Source organism: Bubalus kerabau, unplaced genomic scaffold (genome assembly GCF_029407905.1).
Source record: "Bubalus kerabau isolate K-KA32 ecotype Philippines breed swamp buffalo unplaced genomic scaffold, PCC_UOA_SB_1v2 scaffold_103, whole genome shotgun sequence".
Classification (NCBI taxonomy): Eukaryota; Metazoa; Chordata; class Mammalia; order Artiodactyla; family Bovidae; genus Bubalus; species Bubalus kerabau.
The window spans coordinates 15,001-37,500 of NW_026577957.1; the positions used below are offsets into that span (position 1 = coordinate 15,001).

The 22,500-nt window shown below is 60.8% G+C and overlaps 1 long non-coding RNA gene across 2 annotated transcripts in view; it reads right to left on the reverse strand.

Annotated features, from left to right (window-relative positions):
• The window catches only part of LOC129641184 (uncharacterized), an 8,356-nt gene extending 455 nt beyond the window's left edge, over positions 1–7,901 (reverse strand). The window contains exons 1-2 of one of the 2 annotated variants that reach the window (XR_008709254.1): positions 7,599–7,901; positions 1–127 (exon numbers count right to left, since the gene is read on the reverse strand). The exon at positions 1–127 is cut by the window's left edge and continues 86 nt beyond it. This is a non-coding gene — a long non-coding RNA (uncharacterized LOC129641184). Of the gene's footprint in view, positions 128–4,172; positions 5,811–7,598 lie in introns of those variants that run through there. The other variant, XR_008709255.1, reaches the window with a different exon arrangement.
• Between the last annotated feature and the right edge of the window lie 14,599 nt (positions 7,902–22,500).

Genomic DNA, 22,500 nt, shown 5'->3' on the forward strand with positions numbered 1-22,500 from the left:
ATGGGCCCCGTCTGGCAACGAGTCCCTGCCGGTCTCCCTCGGAGCTTCTAGGCTGCGGCCGGCTCTCTGGACAGCGGGTTGGTTGTCGGGCGCCACCTGCCTGTCGGTCGCTTTATTTTAGAGGGTCCTGCGAGGGGCGGGAGGACCACGGATGGAGCAGGCAGGCGGGACCGGCGAACTCGTGAATGCCCCGGGGCTGGGGAAGGAGGCTGTGGGGGAGGGGCACCATGGGCCAGAGGTCAACGGGGGGGGATGAGGAGCCCCCTTGGGCTTTTTGGTTTGGATGGGAAATCTCGTGTTGGAAACTTGATCGATGTGGGAGAACAGCCATTTGAACCCAAGGGAGCTGACTTCCTTCTTTGGGGCCTTGTCTCCCTTGGCCATGGGAGGGGGGACTCTTCCGTCTCCTGCCCAGGACTTCAAACGACAAAGCCACGACAGATCACGCGGATCCACTTGCTCCAGTCAGGTTCAGGGGCAGAGCGCGAGGATCAAAGCTGGCCTGGGGACAGCAAGTCTCGCCCCTCGCCCCTCGCCCCTCGCCCCTCGCCCCTCGCCCCTCGCCCCTCGCCCCTCGCCCCTCGCCCCTCGCCGCCAACTCGCCACACGCCCGCGTCTGCCTGCCCAAAGACCAAGTGCGGGCTGCTGGTGGCAGAGTCACATGTCACGGGAGTGGTCTTGGTCGGGGAGGTGATGAATGCCGTCAGAAAACACAAGCAAAATGATGGGGGATATCCATCCATGCACGTTATCCTTTGCCTGGCTGCGTCTCTCTGTCTCTGCCCGCCCGCACACCACACGCCCCGTGTGCATACCACACACACACACACACACACACACACACACTGCGTCGTCCTTTGCGCCTGGCTGCGTCTCTCTCTGCCTGCACCATCCCCAGGCACACACCCGGCACGCGCACACACACACCCCCGGCCCCACACGGCGTGCACACACGCATCCTCACCCTATCCCCCCCCCCCCACAAACAGCCCATGAACACCCAGCCCCCACACGCACACCCCTACAACGTGTGCACGCACGCACATGCACACACACAGAGCGTTGTCCTTTGCCTGGCTGTGACGCTCTGCCTCTGTCTCTGCCCACACGCCACACATGCAAGCCCACACACACACACTCGCATCCCGCCCCGCCCCGACCCCCACACCACCCCCCACCCCCCACCCCCACATACACACACACACTGTGTTGTCCTTGGCCTGCCTGTGTCTCTCGGCCTCTGTCTCTTCCCCCGCCCCCCCTCCCGCACCCACAGGCGCACGCCAGGGCTGCACACTCCAACCACGCAACACCACCTGGGCATGTCACAGACACGCCACACACCGCCTCACGCCCCCCCCCCCCCCAACACACAGACACCCGGCCCACGCCACGCACACACGCGCGGGCGCACACACAGTGCTGTCCTTTGCCTGGCTGTGTGATACGATGCCTGTGTCTCTGCCCACACACCACATGCATACCCCCCCCCCCACACACACACACGGCCCTCCACACACACACACACACACACACACACACACACACACACCCCCGGACACACACACACTGCGTTGTCCTTTGCCTGGCTGGGTCTCCCGGCCTCTGTCTCTGCCGCCACGCACACACCCATGTGGCGCACACGCCCCCTCGTGGCACCAATACACCACACACCTACCCACCCTTCCCCCCCCCCCCGCAACACACTCTCACACGGCCCCACATGCCACAGAGAACACCACACACCGCCTCGCCCCCACAAACACACACACACCCCCGACACACACACACTGCGTTGTCCTTTGCCTGGCTGTGACGCTCTGCCTCTGTCTCTGCCCACACGCCACACATGCAAGCCCACCCACACACACTCACGTCCCGCCCCGCCCCGCCCCCCCACACCACACCGCCCCCCCACACACACACGCGCGCACGGCCCTGCACAGCGGCCACACAACACACACACACACACACCCCCTCCCCCCCAACAGACACACACAGAGACACACACACAGAGACACACACACACACACACACACAGCGTTCTCCTTTGCCTGGCTGTGACGCTCTGCCTCTGTCTATGCCCACACACACACACTCACATCCCGCCCCGCCCCGCCCCCCCACACCACACCGCCCACCCCCCCTCCCCACACACACACACACACACACTGTGTTGTCCTTCGCCTGCCTGTGTCTCTCGGCCTCTGTCTCTTCCCCCGCCCCCCCCCAGCACCCGCAGGCGCACGCCACACGCGCACACCCGTGCCGCCCACCCGGCCCCCGGTGGCACCTATACACAACACACCCACACCACACACCTGCCCGCCCCCCCACCCCCACCCACCCACCCACACACAGGGCTGCACACGCCACCCACGCAACACCACCTGGGCATGTCACAGACACGCCACACACTGCCTCGCGCCCCCCCCCCCACCCCCCCACCAACACACAGACACCCGGCCCACACCACACGCACATACGCGTGCGCACGCACACATACACACACACGCGCAAACACACACAGTGTTGTCCTTTGCCTGGCTGTGACACGATGCCTGTGTCTCTGCCCACACACCACAAGCATACCCCCCCCCCCCACGCACACACACACGGCCGTCCACACACACACACACACAGCCCCGACACACACACTGCGTTGTCCTTTGCCTGGCTGGGTCTCCCGGCCTCTGTCTCTGCCGCCACGCACACACCCATGTGGCGCACACGCCCCCTCGTGGCACCAATACACACCACACACCTACCCACCCTTCCCCCCCCCCCCCCCGCAACACACTCTCACACGGCCCCACATGCCACAGAGAACACCACACACCGCCTCGCCCCCACAAACACACACACACCCCCGACACACACACACTGCGTTGTCCTTTGCCTGGCTGTGACCCTCTGCCTCTGTCTCTGCCCACACGCCACACATGCAAGCCCACCCACACACACTCACGTCCCGCCCCGCCCCGCCCCCCCCCCCCCCCACACACACAGGCGCGCCCGGCCCTTCACAGCGGCCACACAACACACACACACACACACACCCTCCCCCCCAACACACACACACAGACACACACACAGAGACACACACAGACACACACACAGAGACACACACACACACACACACACACAGCGTTCTCCTTTGCCTGGCTGTGACGCTCTGCCTCTGTCTATGCCCACACACCACACATGCAAGCCCCCCCACACACACACTCACATCCCGTCCCGCCCCGCCCCTCCCCCCCCCGCCCCTCCCCCCCCCCCCAACACACACACAGCGTTGTCCTTTGCCTGGCTGTGACGTGTGACGCTCTGCCTCTGTCTCTGCCCACACACACACACTCACATCCCGCCCCGCCCCGCCCCCCCCCACCCCCCCCCCCCCCACACACACACACTGTTGTCCTTTGCCTGGCTGGGTCTCTCGGCCTCTGTCTCTCCCCACACACCACATATGCATGCCCACACACACACTCACATCTCGCCCCGCCCCCCACACCACACAACCCCCCCCCCCCCCCACACACACACACACACACTGTGTTGTCCTTCGCCTGCCTGTGTCTCTCGGCCTCTCTCTCTTCCCCCGCCCCCCCTCCCGCACCCACAGGCGCACGCCACACGCGCACACCCGTGCCGCCCACACGGCCCCCGGTGGCACCTATACACAGCACACCCACACCACACACCTGCCCGCCCCCCCCCCCCCCACCCAACCACCCACCCACACACTGGGCTGCACACTCCACCCACGCAACACCACCTGGGCATGTCACAGACACGCCACACACCGCCTCCCCCTCCCCCACCTCGCCCCACTGCGTGTGTTCCTGTCCCCTCTCTTTCTCCTTCCTTCCTTCCTCTGTCATCGTCCCTCTGCTTCTCGCTCCCCTCCCTCCACCTTCACAGGACAGGGTGCCTTTAAGATGAGTCTGCCTGTTGTGAATACACCCTGGACATGATGATTGCTACAGTCTGACCTCTCGCGCCTGTAACCTGGGGTGGCGGGGGGTGGGGGCGGGGGGTTGTCAAACATCCTTGGTACGCTAGGGATAGCTTTCTCTGTGGAAGGTGGAAGCCTCCCTTCCGTCTCTCGGTGCAGACAGGCAAACCGACCACAACTCAAAGCAACGGTGTTTGTGCCACGTGGGGCATACCTTCCACGGTCTCTACTGATGGACACACCACCCACTTCACCGAGCACATCCGAGGAGCCTTCACCCAAAGCTCTTGCAAAAGTCTTCAGAACTCTCAGTCTTCCAGTCACCTGCCACCATCAGGCGAGGTGTAGAGAACCGACGGAGAAACTGGAGAAATGACTTCTTCCATGGGGTTGGATGAACGGAGGAACAGGATGCTGAAGTGGATGCCTGACGTCTTGAGGAAAAGAGGATGGGGCGATGGGGGGTGGGGGCGGGGGAGGAAGGGCAGGACGGTCCACTTAGGAGGGCTGGTTGAACATGGACACATAAACTGTACATCCAAAGAATCCACAAGCACCTACTCTATACTATGCCAGCACGGGAAAATAGACGTATGACGTTGCATGAACCTCTAAGGGAAAAGACTCTGAACACCTGAAACGAACACGGCTTTGGAAACCCACCCTAGACTTCATTTCTGCCGTGAGGGTGCTGTCGTGTGCATATCTGAGGGGATTGATATGTCTCCCGGCCATCTGGATTCCAGCTTGTGCTTCATCCAGCCCAGCGCTTCTCATGATGTGTACTCAGCGTGTACGTTCAATAAGCAGGGTGACGATGGACAGCCTTGATGGACTCCTTTCCCTTATTTGGAACCAGCCTGTTGGGTTCCATGTCTAGTTCTAACTGTTGCTTCCTGACCTGCAGAAATACAGATTCCTACAGATTCCTCTTTTTTTTTTTTTTTTTAATTCCCTAACCTGAGTGGAAAGCGAGAGAGACAGAGAAAAGACAGACGGAGGGACGGGCGGGCGGACAGGCACGCAGGCAGGAAAAAGAAAGAAAGAAAATCATGAAAGGACCTACCGTCCCATCTGTTGTTTTCCAGATACAAAGAGAAAACAAAGGACCGAAAAGGACACGAGGTTTAAAATGGGAATTTGGAAAGATGGACATCCCCTTGGTCACTTCATACAGCACCCCTGTCAACAGAAGGGAATCGTTTCTCTTTTTCTCTCGACCCGGTCCTTCCAGACTTCAGAAACTCTCCGTGGAGGATTCTTATCTCCTTGGCGAGAGTGATTGCCACACGTTCCTTAGGGGCCCAGAGGATATTTCCGTGAAACGGGGGTACACACTTCTGGATAGGAGAGTCGTGTCCTATACGTGTGTGTGTGTGTGTGTGTGTGTGTGTGTGTGTGTTCCTTTGCGTGTGGTTCTTCACCCGAGACGGGGACTGGAGCCTGAAGTGTTCCGAGCTGCCTCCGCTATCTGGGGACAACAACCCTCTCTCGGGGGGGGGGGGGGGGGGCACCACCACGTCCCATGTTCTCTTGTCCTTCTGACGGAGAACTCAAAAGGCCCTGTGCCTGAAGCCCTGCGGATGGAAGCTAGAGGACTTGGTGAACGTTTCTGACGGAGCCTCCCTGGTGGCTCACACGGTCAAGAGTCTGCCTGCGATGCAGGAGACCCGGGTTCCATCCCCGGGCCAGGAAGGCCTCCTGGAGAAGGACATGGCAACCCGCTCCAGGGCCCGACCCCGACGTCTAGAAATCAACCTCCTAGACTGCCTCTCCCTCTGCCGACTGGTTTCTCGAATCCGCTCCAGGGATGAACCTGTGTGTTTCCTTGGTTTCCTTACAAGTGCCTCGGGGGGGGGGGGGGGGCGGCGGAATACCTGATGGCTTGCACCCCAGGCCTGCTTTCCCGCACCCGTCCATCGACATCACGGCCTCCTGAGAGGAGATACGATCACTGTTTCCCTGAATGGAGGATCTGTGCTCAGAAACTCTTGCTGTGACACGGAGGCCCCTACGAACTAACCTATTTCGCCCTTCCCTCCTTCCTGCCTTCTGGATTTTTTTTTTTTTTTTCCTTTCCCTTTCTTTCCTTTTTTTTTTTTTTTTTTCTTTCCTTTCTTTTTCTCTCACGTCCATGCACACGCACACGCACACGCGCCGTCTCTCACGTACACACGTACATGCATGCACTCACACACAGTCACCAGCTCAGCTTTTCATGGGTTCCGGGCAAGGGTCAAGAGGAGGGAAAACTGGTGGGGCCCGGAGTAGGCCGCCGTCCCCACCCCACCCCACCCCACCCCACCCCACTGCACGTGAACCTCCGTGCCCTGTGGAGTGTTTTGGAGTCAAGTGACTTAAGAGCCGGCCAGCGCCAGAGGGACGCTCTGCCCCTCCCTCCTTTTCTGTCTCTCTGAAGGCAGGCAGGAAGGAAAACCTCCTCCCGCGGAAGGGAAGATGTCAAGGGACGGTGGCTGCTTCGACGCACGTCCGTCCGTGATCCTCACATGCATGACCCGGGTTTCCTGGGTTACACAAAGGAGGAGACTCCTTTGGCCTGACACGTAGGCGAGTCTGTCCCTCGGCCTCCCTCCCCATCCCCCAGCCCCCTTCCTCCGCGCGGGGCCGAAGGGGCCGTCTCAAGGTGGAGACGTGGAATGGCTGGGTGGGGCGGATCACCATTCAATAGAGAGAAGCTCGAGGCGAAGTCAGAGGCTCTGACTTGACTGGAAAGCTTTCTGCATTTGAATGAAGCTATCCGACGAGGCCCTGCAGGGGGAGGGTGGGGGAAGGTGGGGGTGGGGCCCACAGACAATAGCCCCTGCCTGCAGGGCCTGCCGGCCTGCCGGGCTGAGGAGGCCCTTTGGAGGCGGCGGCGGCGGCGGGGCCACGTCCCCGACTCCTGCAACTCGATCCCTTCAAGGAAACTTCTGGGGTGACTCCTGTCCAGGGAATCCTCCAGATGGGCCCGTTTCTGAAAAAGGCCCGAGTCACAGTTGTGACAGGTTCTCTGGATCTCTTGACACATGGATTGACCTGCACCCTCCCATCCTGTCAGATCCTTTGGACACGCTTGAAGAGGTCTTTGGCCTCGGCCAGAAAACAAGCCGAGAGAAACACACACGTGTTTGTCTGTGTGTTTGAACGGGGCGGAAAATGATGCGTGGCCGTGGATTGGAGAGAAACCTGCTCCTCTCACACGCCTGAAGGCAGGGAGTTCTCAGGGGGACGGACGGAACCTGCCTTCACTTCTCAGGGGGACCGGGACGGTCCCCTCGCCTCACGCGCCCCCGACCCCTAGCCCAGTCCCCCACTCCCGTCTCCCTAACCTCACACTCCCCCACCCCCACCCCCACCCCGGCCACCGAGGGGGGCCCGGGGAGGGATGGCTGTCTCAGCCCCGGTTCTGAGATGTCACTTGGGAAACCGCTCTAGGCCGAGATGCCAGATGGCCGCCCTGCCGCTTGGGGTCCGTCTCCATCACCCATGCCCGAAAGGCACGTGAGATCACGGACCGCACATCAGATCGGATCAGAGCAGATCAGTCGCTCAGTCGTGTCCGACTCTTTGCGACCCCGTGAGGCGCAGCACGCCAGGCCTCCCTGTCCATCACCAACTCCCGGAGTTCACTGAGACTCACGTCCATCGAGTTCGTGATGCCATCCAGCCATCTCCTCCTCTGTCGTCCCCTTCTCCTCTTGCCCCCAATCCCTCCCAGCATCAGAGTCTTTTCCAACGAGTCGACTCTTCGCATGAGGTGGCCAAAGGACTGGAGTTTCCGCTTTAGCGTCATGCCTTCCAAAGAAATCCCTGGGTTGATCTCCTTCAGAATGGACTGGTTGGCTCTCCTGGCAGTCCAAGGGACTCTCAAGAGTCTTCTCCAACACCACGGTTCAAAAGCATCCATTCTTCGGCGCTCAGCCTTCCTCACAGTCCAACTCTCACATCCGTACCTGACCACAGGAAAAACCATAGCCTTGACTGGACGGACCTTTGTTGGCAAAGTCATGTCTCTGCTTCTGAATAGGCTATCTAGGTTGGGCATGACTTTCCTTCCAAGGAGGAAGCGTCTTTTAAGGTCGTGGCCGCAGTCACCGTCTGCAGTGATTTTGGAGCCCAGACCCATAAAGCCTGACGCCGTGTCCACTGTTTCCCCGTCTGTTTCCCGTGAAGGGATGGGACCGGATGCCCCGATCTTCGTTTTCTGAATGTTGAGCTTCAAGCCAACGTGTTCACGCTCCTCTTTCACTGTCCTCAAGAGGCTCTTGAGTTCCTCTTCACTTTCTGCCCTAAGGGTGGTGTCCTCTGCCTCTCTGAGGGGATTGATATTTCTCCCGGCAATCTTGATTCCAGCTTGGGTGTCTCCCGGCCCAGCGTTTCTCATGATGGACTCTGCGTATAAGGTAAATACACAGGGTGGCGAGATACAGCCGTGACGAACTCCTTTTCCTATTTGGAACGCGTCTGTGGCTCCGTGTCCAGTTCTAACCTCGAGAGGCAGGTCAGGGGGTCTGGTATGCCCATCTCTCTCAGAATTGTCCACAGTTTACCGTGATCCACGCAGGCAAAGGCTTGGGCATAGTCCACGAAGCAGCAATAGACGCTTTTCTGGAACTCTCTTGCTTTTCCCATGACCCAGCGGACGTTGGCCATTTGCTCTCTGGTTCCTCTGCCTTTTCTCAAACCAGCTTGAGCATCAGGAAGCTCACGGTTCACATATTGCGGAAGCCTGGCTTGGGGAATTTTGAGCACGACTCTACTAGCGTGTGAGAGGCGTGCGAGTGTGCGGTCGGTTGAGCATGCTTTGGCGTGGCCTCTCTTTGGGATTGGAATGAACACGGACCTCTTCCAGTCCTGTGGCCACGGCGGAGGTTTCCAAATGTGCTGGCATAGTGAGTGCAGCACTGTCACAGCATCATCTTTCAGGATTTGGACGAGCTCCCCTGGAATTCCATCGCCTCCTCTAGCTTTGTTCGTAGTGATGCTTTCGAAGGCCCACTTGAGTTCACATTCCAGGAGGTCTGGCTCTAGGTCCGTGATCACACCATCGTGATGATCTGGGTCGTGAAGATCTTTTTTGTACGGTGCTTCTGTGTATTCTTGCCGTCTCTTCTCCACATCTTCTGCTTCTGTTAGGTCCATACCATGTCTGTCCTTGATCGAGCCCATCTTGGCATGACACGTTCCTTTGGTATCGCTGACGTTCTGGAAGAGATTCCCTAGTCTTTCCCGTTCTGTTGTTGTCCTCTCTGTCTGGGCACGGATCGCTGAAGAAGGCTTTCGTCTCTCTTCTTGCGAGTCTTTGGGACTCTGCATTCAGATGGTTATATCTTTTCTTTTCTCCTTTGCTTTTCGCTTCTCTGCGTCTCACGGCTATGTGGAAGGCCTTCCCAGACAGCCATGTTGCTTTTTGGCGTTTCTTTTCCATGGGGATGGCCTTGATCCCTGTCTCCTGCACCATGTCACGAGCCTCCTTCCATAGTTCCTACGGACAGCACGTAGCGCCCCCGGGACCCACGAAAGGATCCTCCTGAACACAGGACGGCGATGGTTATGGATCCACGTGGAGGGCGTCGATATCCCCACCTGATGCGTGACTAGGAGTCACACAGACTCGATGGGTGTGAGCTTGGATGGGGTGCCCTATCCGGAGCGATCACGTGGGTCAGAAAGCACACGCGGAACAGAACCAAACCGGAGACCGCAGCCAAGTCGAGGGCGGGCGGAACCCGAGGACCTCCCCGGTCCCGTGGCATCCTGTGCCGTACGCAGCCTTTCTCGATGGCCAGGAGAGACGTGGAATGTATGGGGTGTCGTGCCCGAAACCACGCCACGGAGAGTGATCGCGTCTGACGCTCATCGTCTCTAAAAAGATACATACGCCGGGTCTCTTTATAAAACGATGGAAGGAGATCTTTGAATGCCAGAGGGTATGACATGGGAAAGACACATCCAAGTGGACTCAGCATGGCCGAGAGAGCTCCCCCAAATAGAGAGGGGAGGCCATGGAGGAAGAGGTCCGTGTGTCTCCGTCTGGACGGAATGTACCCTTGGAGCACTTCCTGGGTCCCAGAGGCCTCCACATCCTCGAAGGAAACAGCGTTCCCGAAATGCAAGAGACCTCTCCTACCCTCCCCTTTCCCTAAATACCTTGCGACCCTCTACCCTGGAAGAAGAAACCTGTCCTTCTTTGCATGACAGCAAATCCTAAGTGCTCTCAGCTGGCTTGACAACCTCACGAGGCTCAGCTTTCTAGGCCCCTGACTCTTTCCTGGGGAACATGCCCTGGGTTTTATGGAAATCTGTGTCCCTGCATGGCAATCTCTAAGTCACCCCCCCCCCCACCCCCACCCCAAATAAAGCTTTCTTTTCTTTTCTTTTCTTTTGGCGCAGCCAATACAGACTCTTCATTGAAAGATACTAAAACTAGGTGATGTTATGTGTTTCATGTCCCGGTGTATTGAAATAGAATGTTCTTCGTGAAGGACGTACAACATCCTTCGTTCTAACGGGTACAGAATGGTGACTTGATGCACCTGTCTGTTGCAAAAGAATCATTCATGACCACCCAAGCGGTAGCTCATAGCTGGATCACAACCCATACATCTCATGACTGTATGCGAAAGAAAGTGAAGTCGCTCAGACTCTTTGCGGCCCCACGGACTGTAGCCTACCAGGCTCCTCCATCCATGGAATTTTCCAGGCAAGAATACCGGAGTGGGTTGCCATGTCCTTCTTCCGTTGTATGGGAAGTGAATGGGTCATGTCCACGGTCATGGCAACTTTCGAATACGATAATGCTGCTGCTGCTGCTGCTGCTGCTGCTGCTGCCGCCGCCGCCGCCGCCACTGCTCAGTCGCTTCCATCGTGTCCGAATCTGTGCGACCCCGTAGACGGTAGCCCGCCGGGCACCCCCGTCCCTGGGGTTCTCCAGGCAGGAACACTGCGGTGGGTTCCCATTTCCTTCTCCGAGGCGTGAAAGGGAAAAGGGGAAGGCCAGTCGCTCGGTCGTGTCCGACTCTGTGCGACCCCGTGGACTGCGGCCCACCGGGCTCCTCCGTCCACGGGATTTTCCGGGCAAGAGGACTGGAGTGGGGTGACGTTGCCTTCTCCGCATATGAGACGGCGATACCGATAAGGCTGTTCTTTAGAATCACCGTGCTCTTTGTGACGTAGACAGTATATATGTACCTTATCCGTGAAGTTCCCGCCGCCCCCGCCCTTACATCGATCGACATCTTCCCATGTCTCCCTCCCCCAGCCGCTCTGTGATGATCGTTTTCATTGCTTTAGATGGCCTTGCATGGCATGGAAGTGACAGGAGACGCTCTGTTTCTTTCTCTACCTGACTTATTCATTGGGCATCCCTCCCTAAGTCACATCCATGCTATCACGACGTAAGAACGTGTTCATTCCTGGGGCTACCTGGGACACCTAGATCTACCTATCCATGGATCTCCATCTGGATCGTGGATCTTCTGGATCTAGTCTTCCCTAGATGGACACTTCGGCGGGTTCCCCATCTTGGCTCTTGTGAATGATGCTGCGATGGACCTGGGAGTGCAGACCTCTCTCTAGGTGAGATTCAGGTGTTCATGTCCTTCGATGTATACCCCGAAGTGAGATTGTTGGCAGGATCCATCATTTCTCAACCACGACTCGTTTCTAAGTCCTTCTGAGGTGATCCGGTCGCTGCTGCTGCGGCTGCCGCTAAGTCGCTTCCGTCGCGTCCGACTCTGTGCGACCCCGTAGACGGCAGCCCGCCAGGCTCCCCCCTGTCCCTGGGGTTCTCCAGGCGAGAACGCTGGAGTGGGTTGCCACGGCCTTCTCCAATGCCTGGAAGGGAAGAGCGAAAGGGAAGTCGCTCAGTCGTGTTCGACTCTTCCCGACCCCATGGACTGCGGCCTACCGGGCTCCTCCGCCCACGGGAGTTTCCGGGCGAGGGGACTGGAGTGGGTTGCCATTGCCTTCTCCGGAGATCCGGGGAACGATCCGTTCTTTGCCCATAGACGCCGTGGGAATCAAAGCGACTGCATACGTCTTAGGGAAGACGGCGACGGCGACGACGACGACGACGACGACGACCCAAACGCTCCCGAGAGCACCGTGGAACCAGAGGGTGTGTCCGCGGGATGATTCCCCGGTGCCAGCTTTCCACGGCTCGTTCGCGTCCACACGCCCCCTGCGGTCGGCAGGTTGTTCGATAGACACGGAACCACGGTTGTCACGGGCCGGGGTTGCCTAGGTGCCGGTCGATCCCCAGATGAGTGGGGTGATGACAGAGTCCTTAGGGAACGGAGCGGAGACGCATAGAATGAGTTCCACGAGACGAGTGGGATGAGAAGAGAAGAACGAGGGGAAGTGGTGCCTGGGGAGCCAGACATGGTCGAACAGAAGAGAAAACGTGTCAGACGAGAGGGGAGAATGATTCCAAGTCCGTGGAGCAGCATGGGGGAGACAGGCCCAGGAGATGCGAGCAGAGGCTGGGGGCACGGCACACCTGGGCCGGTGAGCACGCAGGGAGCCGAGAGGGATGGCCGTGCGTCGCCTGCAGGTCCGCGCGGGCCGATCTCCAGAGCCCGGACTGTGAGGGATTTCGTGAGAACAGTCAGGCTCACGGGGCCCGAGGGTGACGTCTCCACGGTGCTCTCGGCACTGTACGGAGAGCTTCCCGCGCTTCCGACGGCACGGAGAGCTGGGGTTTCTTTAGGTGTATCTACAGAAGATTCAGGGAGCTTCCCGAGGGATAGGACTAGGTATTGGCCGATCGCGTCCGATCTTAGGCCGTCTCGCTGGATGATCATTGGCCGTCTTTGACGTCTGTGGGGGCGTGCTGGGTCTTCATGGCCGTGCAAGCTGTTCTCTCTCTGTGGAGAGAGGGGGCCGCTCTACGGTCGTGCGTCTGGGCTTCTCGTGGCTGTGGTTCCTCTTGGGGCGCGGGGGCACTGGGGCACGTGGGCTTCAGTGGCTGCTGGGTGTGGGCTCGACACTCGCAGCGGCCAGGATCTAGAACACAGACTCCATCACCGAGGCATATGGGCAGCGTGTGGGCTCTTCCCGGACCGGGGGTGAAACCCATGTCTCCTGCCTGGGCACGGGGTGGTTTGCCACGGGGCCCCCGGGGAAGCCCCGGTCCCGAACTCGAGGCGGATCTCTTGACGTCACCGCTTTTTCTTGGAGGGTTTCGAAACGGTCGGGCCAGGGAAAAGGACACAACCTGTACGTCCTTTCAATGGGATCCCTGAGGCCAGGAGGAGCCGTGCAGACGCCGATGAGGGAGGAAGGGGATGATGTCGCCTTTTGGTACGGTGAGGATCGGACTCGCAGTCCACGCTCCTGTTCCCACCGCTCCCCTCCGTGAACTGGAGTTCGAATCTCGATGGGCCTCTGAGCCCACACCTGGCTGGCCTCCATCATGCCGGGTTGACCTTCGGTTCTCACAAACCGGCACGCTTGCTGCCTCTCGACGTGTCCTAGAGAAGACGACATCGGATTCCATAGTAGATCAGCGTCTTGGACGAGCGACGGCACGACAGCCACAACAAGTGGGATGGATACACACAAACGTTGGTTTCTTTTGGACTATGAGCCCACCTCTGTTCGTGTGTGTGTGTGTGTGTGTGTGTGTGTGTGTGTGTCTGTGAGAGAGAGAGAGAGAGAGAGAGAGAGAGAGAGAGAGAGGCCTTTGTGGTTCTAAAGCAAGAAGCACTGAGGAGTGAAGACATTCTTGAACGAACATATTTTCCTTCATTTCAGTCGTGATGGTGCCATGATTTGGAGGACGACGTGGACTGTTTCGGGGTAGATGATTTTAGAAGGCTGTGAAGGGACTTCCCTGCCTGGTGGTCCAGTGGTGAAGAATCCACCTGCCGAGGAGGCAGGGGACAGGGTGTTTTCGATCGATCCCTGATCCGGGAAGATGCCGCCGGGCTCCGGGCAGGTTCGATACGAACCTACAGAACGGACAGTGCCAGGCGTGAAGGCGAGGGCAGACGGACGGGGGACTCTGGACGAGGATGACTGACACGGACGGACACGGACGTCTCCGTGTAGGTGGGTCGTGGCCGGCACGCTCCTCTGGGGCAGGATGTTCCTAGGACCGTTGGGGAGCGTGCGCGCGCGCGTGCGCGTGGGAGGAGCAGGGGACCGAAGGGCATTCTCTGTCCTCTCTGCTCCACGGGGCCCGCGGGACCCTAATCGGCTCCAAGAGAGGATGCCTCCGATGGAAAGACAAACCCACACGTGAGGGACCCTCCCTTCTGGTTCACTTGGATTCTGAGAGCGTGACGGTCAGGTGCACTCAACGCTCTGGATGTCTGTGCTTCCTGAGATCCCGGCCTACTCACGGGAAGGACCCGTGGAAGCCGGATGAGATCTCCCTCTGCACGGCGGCGGCGGCTCCAGGGTGCACACGTTTCAGTGGCTACGGCTTGTGGACATCGCACCGAGAGCCTAACCCCCGGTGTGCCCGACGCCTGTGTCCACGATGGGTGAACAGTTCTAAGTGCGGGAAGCCCCAAACTTGCCACTGCCTGTTCGATCCGCAGGGACTCTGCGAAGAACAAACGTGCCCGGTCTCCTGACCGATTCCCCTTTTTGGAGCCAGCCTGGTGCGTGATCTCTTTTCCAGGCCTCAGGCACACACTGGCGCTGGGGAGCTGTGTCCCTGTTCCTCCTCCTCCTCCTCCTCTTCCTCCTCCTCCTCCTCCTCCTCCTCTCTGTCCCCACCCTTCCCCCCACACGCAGGCTCCCCCACCCCGCCTGGCCCCGGCCCGTCCGGGTCTCCCCCACCCGCAGACAAGGCCAGGAAAAACACGGTCCCCGAACGACGCAGCCGAGAAACAGTGGAAGTCCACTTGGATGCTGTTAGGAGACACCTGAGCAGACCTAGGCCAACACTGCCACCCCGTGTGGGGTGAGAGGCCAGCGCGAGAGGAGCTCGACAGTTCAGAGGAGGGGGAAGAGGAGCAGGAGGGGGAGAGGGCGGCGGGGGGTGGCGGTGGGGTGGGTTGGGGAGGGGAGGGACAGGCTGAAGCTGTCTCAGGGCGATGACGTGGATGAAAACGTTCCCCTTCAGAAGGGCGCTCCAAAGAGATCGTGGCGGCGGGACCTGGAGAGCACAAAGGGCTTCGTTTTGGAGGCTGATCTTCAAGCTGGGAGTGGGGTGGGGGGTGGGGGGTGGGGGGAGGGGGATCATCCAGACAGAGGAAAGACACCAGGCCCGAGAAGGCAAGAGAGATGCTTTACACAAGTGAATCGGATGCTTTTCTGTCCATGTGTTCCCTAATCACACTCTCACGGAAAGCCAGCCAGCCAGCCAGCCAGCCAGCCACCATCGTTTCGCTCCTTTTCTGTTCTCTACATTTTGAACGGCGAGTGAGCGAGAGAGTCTTCCAATGGTTTGAGAGGAGTTTGGAATGTCGTGGGACCATGGTACTTTTCAGCCATGGATGAACGTGACGGCTTCTTTTGTCCGCTTCGGCGTTCAGGGTTATCCCGAACTCCCCCTGCCGAGTGAGGCCTGTGTATCGCTGTGTGCTGGAGGACACCGTGCTGTCCACATCTTGATCTTGGACTGAACAAAGCCACCTTGGGGAGTGTGTTCGGTTGCTTGGCTTCGTTTCCTTTCCCTATGGCACTCACCTGACCGTCCTGTCCACTCTTGGGATCGTTCATCTCCCCCTCCCCCTCAAGGCAATCGGGTCCTTTTCTTTCTCCTCCTCCTCACCCTAGTTTCTCCCCCCCTCCCCCCCCTCCCCCCCCACACACAAGTCCCACTCTTCTCAAATAGACGTCTAACTGACTGCCAACCTTTTCTTTTGCCTTCTTTCCTTCCTTCCTTCTTTCCTTCCTTCCCTCCTTCTTCCTTTCCTTTTATTTTGGGGGGGGGGGGCCGGGGGGCGGGGGGCGTTCCCCCCTTTAATTTTCAGCTTGTACAGACGAGGTTTTCGTGTAGCACATGACACAGCGATCACCAGGATACATCTAGTTAGTGACTGTCCGTCACCACTTGGTGTCACGGCAAATGACATTTGCCATTTGGTGTCAAGACGTGCCCGCGACTCATGCATTTCATAAGTGGAAGGTTGCACCGCTTCGTCTGTCTCCCTCACCAGTGGCACTCACTCATTCTCTCCCACCCCCAACCCCCGCCCCTCCCTCCTCTGGCCAACCCCCACCCCCCCGACCCCCGTGTGTTCCTTTGTAGTATCTCTGAGCCTGTTTCTGTTTGGTTCTGTTCTGTTCACGGTGTATGGTTTGGTAGGTTCTGCATGGAAACGACTGATCTGAGGTATTTCATGTAGCATAATACCCTCTAAAGGTCTCTCCAGGTTCCTGCAGACTGTGAGATTTCATTCCCTTCTGGTGGTTGAGTCCCATTCCTGTGTGTGTGTGTGTGTGTGTGTGTGTGTGTGTGTGTGTGTGTGTGTGTGTCTGCATGCCCGTGTGCACGCGCGCACGTGAATAGATCCAGGCGTAGGCACACAGACAGAGTTCTAGCATGATGTGTGAACGGATGTCTACCTAGGGATAGGGGTCGATCCCTCACATACACACGTCCGTATCTTCTTTGTCCCCTCCCTCCGTGGGCACCCTGTGGAGTTGCTGGGTTGGGTCGAATGGGGGAATCTTTGGGGGAGGGTACATCGCAGGACTCTTTTCCCTAGGGATGTGGTTTCTCTGTCTGTGAGGCGCCAGGGGATGAGATCTGATCTCTCTGAGTCCGCCCACAGTTTTCTCAGCTGCAGAAAAGACGCGTTCGATCCATCAGGAGCCACTGTCCTCTGAGGGTTCGAACTTGCTGTCGTGAGAGCGATTCCCGGCTCCCGGGCCTTTCCCCTCCGAATGAGAAGGATCATTGTCCAGGGAAACGCCCCGGGGGGGGGGGGGGGTGCTTCCGTGAGCCCGCCCCCACCCCCAGCAGCCCCAGCCCAGCCCAGCCCAGCCCAGCCCAGCCCTGCCGTGGATGTGTGTTCTCCCTTGTGCTTCTGGGTGTCTGTCTGTTCTACCTTTCTTTGGAAGGAAGGGGTCTGTTCGGGCCTCCTGCCCACTTCGCTCATCGGGGGTTGTTTCCCTTTTGGAGGTTGAGGTGTCTGACGCCTTGATCGGTGTTGGACAGAAAAGCCCCTTTTGCGATATGCTTGTGCTTTCCCCGTATATACGGGCGTGTGCGCGCACACGACAGACAGACAGACAGACAGACAGACACACACACACACACACGCGGATGTGTGTTTCCGTCCGGGTATGTACGTGTGTGTCTGTGAGTATATATATGTACGTATATACACCTATAGATAAACACACACGCGCGCACGTAGACATCCACGCAGACACATGGCTATAGATGCACACGTACACTGATGCATATGTCCACGTATGTATACACACGCGCGTTTGCGTACGTGTATACATGTGTGCGCATCTATGCACATCAACCTGTGTATAGGCACTCTGGATGCACGCGGGCACCTGTACATACGTACATGGGTGCACGTCTACGTGTGTGTGTGTATATATATATATATATGTACAGACACATACACACACGTGCGTATGTAGGCACATAGACACGCGTACGTCTGTGTGGATGTACATATGCTCTATGTAGACGTCTACGTATGCGTCCGTACGTATGCATACATGTGTACATACACGTGTGCACATACACACGCAGATATGTGTGTCTATGCAAGCATGCACGTATGGGTACGCATAGACGTGCATCCACACCTGTGCGCAGACATCACACGTATACACACGTGTGCATCTATATGCGTTGACACGTCCACATGTATTTGTATGTGTGTGCCTATGTATCCCGACGTCTCTGCACATGTGAGCACGTGTATTCACGCCTGTGTCTATCCGTGTACGTAGGTGTATAGAGGCCTCTGTATGCGTATATACACGCAAGCATACACGCACACTAGAAATGCCTAGGCATACACGTGCGCACACAGACACGTGCGTGTACGTGAGCATGCCCTTCGTACGTGTGTGTGTATACGCATGCGTGCACGTGTATATAGACGCGAATACGCGTGCATATACATATGTACACGCGTATATGCACATGTGTATGCATTCTCTGTCCCTCTCCCTCTCCCTCTCCCTGTCTCCCTCTCCCTGTCTCCCTCTCCCTCTCTCCCTCTCCCTCTCTCCCTCTCCCTCTCTCTCTCTGACTTTTAAGCTGCCAGGACAGTTCTACGACTTGACTTTCCTGCCTGGTGGTTTTGTTTCATTTCGTTCCTGAGCTACGTCAAAAAGGTATTTATTCATTGAGTTGGCTGTTGTCATGGGACCCGGGGTTTATTTAGTGGATCCCTATGGACCCGGTCCTCCTCACCAGCACGCCCCTCAACACCACCCCCCACCCCCCCGAGCCCCCACCCCTCCCGCCACCCCCCGCAGCCCTGCCACCGCCGCCCCCCCCCCCCCCACCAGACCTCCCGGGCCGTCCGCCTTTCCGGTGTTTGTGGCCAGTGAGTTTGAAATCCATGGTCTCCTGACCTCAAGTGCACTTTCCCCACCCACCCGCGCATGCTTGTGTGTGCTGTCTTTGGACTTTGTCACGGTGCCTCTACCCAGGTTGAGTTTTGTTTTCTCTTCTTGGGGGGTCCGAGTGTCTCCTTCTTTTCCTTTCTTGCTCCTAGGCTTGCGTGTCCGTGTCTGTGTCTGTGTGTCTGTGTCTGTGTCTGCTTTCGAAAGTCCTGCTTTGTTCTCTCAGCAGCGCTTGCCTGGTTTCGTTTTGCCGGTCCCTCCCTCCCTCCCTCCCTCCCTCCCTCCCTCCCGCCCCCCTCTTTCGGGGGCCCGGGGGGCCGGGGGTTCCTGGGATGTCACTGGTGCCCCTCTCTCCGCCCACCCCGCCCCGAGCCCCCGCCGCCCGCCTGCGTCTCCGTGGCATGTCCCCCCACCACCCTGGAATCGCGTGGGGGATCGCGTCTCTTTCGTGGCAGCCTCCAGGGGAGAGATCTCCCGGCTCCTCTCCCTTCCTCTGCGGCCGGGGTCGCGTCGCGTCGCGTCGCGTCGCTCGGCGGCGGAGGCTCCGGGCCGAGCTCGGGCGTTTGGGCGGCCGGCGCTGTGGCGTCCCCGGCGGCCGGCGACAGCGACCCGTCCTCGGGACGTTCGAGCCGGTTGTCGGGAGCCACCTGGCGGCCGCTTGTATATTGTCCCTCGTCCTCCGGAGCTTCGGCGAGCCCTTCAGGAGGGTTGTGACTCAGCAGCCGGGCCCGAGGCAGAGCTCTCAGTCACCGGCTACGCTGGCGGCGACAGTCCCGGTGGCGCCGAGGCCTAGGGACGTTCTGCTGTCGCCGGAGATTGGTTCTCTAGGTTTCTGAGGAGGGTGATCGTCGCGGCGCTCCGGGGCCGGGCTCTGGGGTGGCCGGACCGGGTCGACCAGCATCTCCCCGTGCCCCTGTGGCCGCGGAGACGGACCGGCCGGACCCTCCCAGGGACGGGCCGCCGCGGTGGGCAGGGAGAGGGTCTTCCCTGCCCGGAGCGCCTGGACTCGGGCTCGGCGGTCCGGACTCCTCCTGGGCCGCCCTCAGGAGCGTTTGCTTCGCCCTCGGCCCCGCTCCGGAGGTGGGGACCGGCCCGGACTGTGGCTTGGAGGTCGCCGGAGGGCGCACCTGGGTCCGGGCCCTCGGGTGCTTTCTGAACGAGGTGCTTTCCGCGTCGCACTCCGGAGGTGGGGACCCGCCCGCCGGAGTCGTGAGGGTTGACGGGGAGAGGCGGGCGCGTGTGCGGTCCCCACCCCCCCCCCCCAACCCCACCCCGTGGGGTCCGGTGGCCGAGGCGTCTCCCGGCACACATGCTGTTACTTTTTCAAAGTCTCGATGGGTTCGGAGACGGGGATGGACCGGACCCTGCTTCCGCGGGTGGCCGGGGAGGGCGCGCTCGACCCTTCAGCGTGCCCTCGTGGGTCTCGGTCGTCGGACGTGACTTTGTCTCACCCCTCCCCAACTCCCTGAATCCCGGTCAGGAGGTGGGGACCGGCTCGGGCCGTCCTGGGTGCCCCATCTAGGACGGTCTGGGCCCCGGGCGCGGTCCCTGGTCGGGGCCCGCTCGTCTCGTTGGAGGCGCCTCGCTGACGGTTCGTTCTTCTTGTTTCTTGATGCCCATTGAAGCCAAATCCCCTTTCGGAGACTCCGACGGACCGGTACCCCTACCGGTTTGGGCGAAGTGGGGAGGGCACCCCGGGCCAGCTCCCTCTCCCTTGGTGGGTGTCCGCGGCCCCACTTGGGCCACCACACGCCCCGTCCCCCTGCTCCCCTCCCCCCGGTCGACCAGATGAACCCGCCCCCCCCCCCCCCCCCCCCCACGCAGAGAGCTCCGGGCCTGGTGTTTATGGGGTAGCGCTGGGGACAGGTGGCCGGGCCAAGGTTCCGGGGTTCCTCCATGCGAGTCGTGGATGGGCCCCGCTGTCGGCTGCTGTCATTTCGTCACCCTTAATGGGCCTTTTTTACCACCAGGTAAGTGCTGACACGGTCTCCTTCGGTGTCTGCCGCCGAGGACTTTGGGTCTCTAGATGCACGCGGGGCTCTGAGCCTTCGGGCCGCCAGCTGGTGCCCGGTTCGGCCCTTGCCGCTGGAGCCGCCCGCCTGGGCCTGTGCGCCGGCTCCCGTGCGGTGGTGGTGGTGGTGTCTAGCTGACCCGACCCGTGGTGCCACCTCCGGTCTCTGGGCGACCCGAGGGTGGCGGGGCGAGGCGCTGTGGGTCTTCTACCCTGTGCGCTCCCCGCTGCGGGCACCCGGTGAAGGCTGAGATGCGGCCCCCGCCCTATGGGCTCCGTGCCACGTGTCAGGCGTTCTCTTCCTGGGGTCGTGGGCCGCTCTCGCCTGAGGCGAGGTGGGGGGGCGGAGGTTGCCGGTGGGGCTTAAAGCGGGCCCCTCTGGTGACTGTCCTCGCCGCGCCTCCCCCCCTGCTCCACCTTGGCTCAACCGATCGATGTGGTGTGGTCGTGCTCTCCCGGGCCGGGCCTAAGCCGTGCCAGACGAGGGACGGGCGTTCCTGGTGAACGCGTCCGCTCTTCTCGGTCTGCTCACGGGGCCCCTCGCCTGTCTTTCCCCCCTGCCCGTCGTGGAGGGTGAGGAAGGCAGGAGTTGGGTTGCGGTCTCTGGCCCTGACCTTCGGTCTCCTGTCCCCCGCCTCGGGGCGTCAGTGGGGGCCGTGGGTCTGTTGACACAGCAGATGCTCTCGCTTCGCCTTCCCGGCGTGTGCTCTGCGAGCGGCTCTCCCCGCGGTGGGGAGGGCTCTGCCGCTGCTGCGCTGCGCGCCCCCCTCCCCGCGCGGGTGCGCGAGCGTCCCTCGGTGGTGCCCCTGGAGCGCTCCAGGTCGTCCCTCAGGTGCCTGAGGCCGAGCGGCGGTGTCGTTTCCCTTAACCCCGGTGTCCTCCTCGGGTCCCCGCCGCGGTGGTGTGTGTGCGTGTCCCGTGAGTGGCTCTCGTCGGGAGGAGGGGTCGAGGCGGTAGGAGAGGCGTGCCTGTGCTCCTCGTCGTGGAGGCTGACGGATGAGGCCTTGCAGGGGACGGGATGCGGGCTCTGCGCTGGCCGTGGCCGCGCAGGCGCGCTTGTGTTGGTGCCCCGCCTACCTGTACCGCAGACCCCTCCCGCCCAGCTGGGGACTGGCGGCTCGTGGAGCGCCTCCGCGGGCCCGAAGGAGAGAGACGATCCGGGTGAGGGGCGGCGCGCCCTCGGTGAGAAAGCCTTCTCTAGCGATCCGAGAGGGAGCCTTGGGGTACCGGACCCCCCAGCCGCTGCCCCTCCCGAGTGCGCGGTGGCCGCCGTGGCGGCTGCCAGAGCACGTGGGCAGAACACCCCCCCACCTCCCCTCTGGGGTTGGTGAGGGGGCGGGTGCGCCGGCCCCGCGGTTGGGGCCGTGTGCCGCTCGTTGCCTACCGCGGCCCGCGCCTCCCCCCTTCGAGTTGGGAGAGGGTCCCGCTGGGCCCCGCCGGGCGTCCGGCAGGTGGCGGGGGACCGGGGCGCGCGTTGTGCCGTGTGCGCGCGCGCGCGGTCGGCCCCCGCGGTGTGGTGAGCCTTGGGGCAAGGGCGGGGAGGTGTTGGGGGCGCGACGCCCGGTCGGCCCCGGCTTCCCCAGCCCCGTAGCCGTGGTGAGGGAGAGCCTATCGCGCCCGCCCTCTCCCCACGAGCCGCAGCCGGTGGCGGCGTGCGGTCACGGTCGGGGCCGCCTCGCTTGAGAGCGTGACCCCCAGGCTGTCGAGCCCCAGGGTGTCAGGCTAGATGGAAGACGGATCTGTCGAGGACGGATGGAGGAAGATGGGCCGGGCGGCACCCCGGCCCTGGTGGTGGGGCCGGGTCGTGGGGGCCCGCTCCGGGGATAGCCGGGACCGGTCGGCGTCCCAGGCGTGTCGCGGGACCGCCCTCGTGTGTGGGTGGCGGTGGGACCCCGCGCTGGTTTTCCTGGTGGCCCGGCCGTGTTCCCGGTGTTTTTCGGGTCCCCGGACGGCGCCCGCGCCCCTGTCCCGCGGCCCCCGCCGTGCGTGCTTGCCGGCCCCTCCCCGCCGCTGCCGGCCTCTCCTC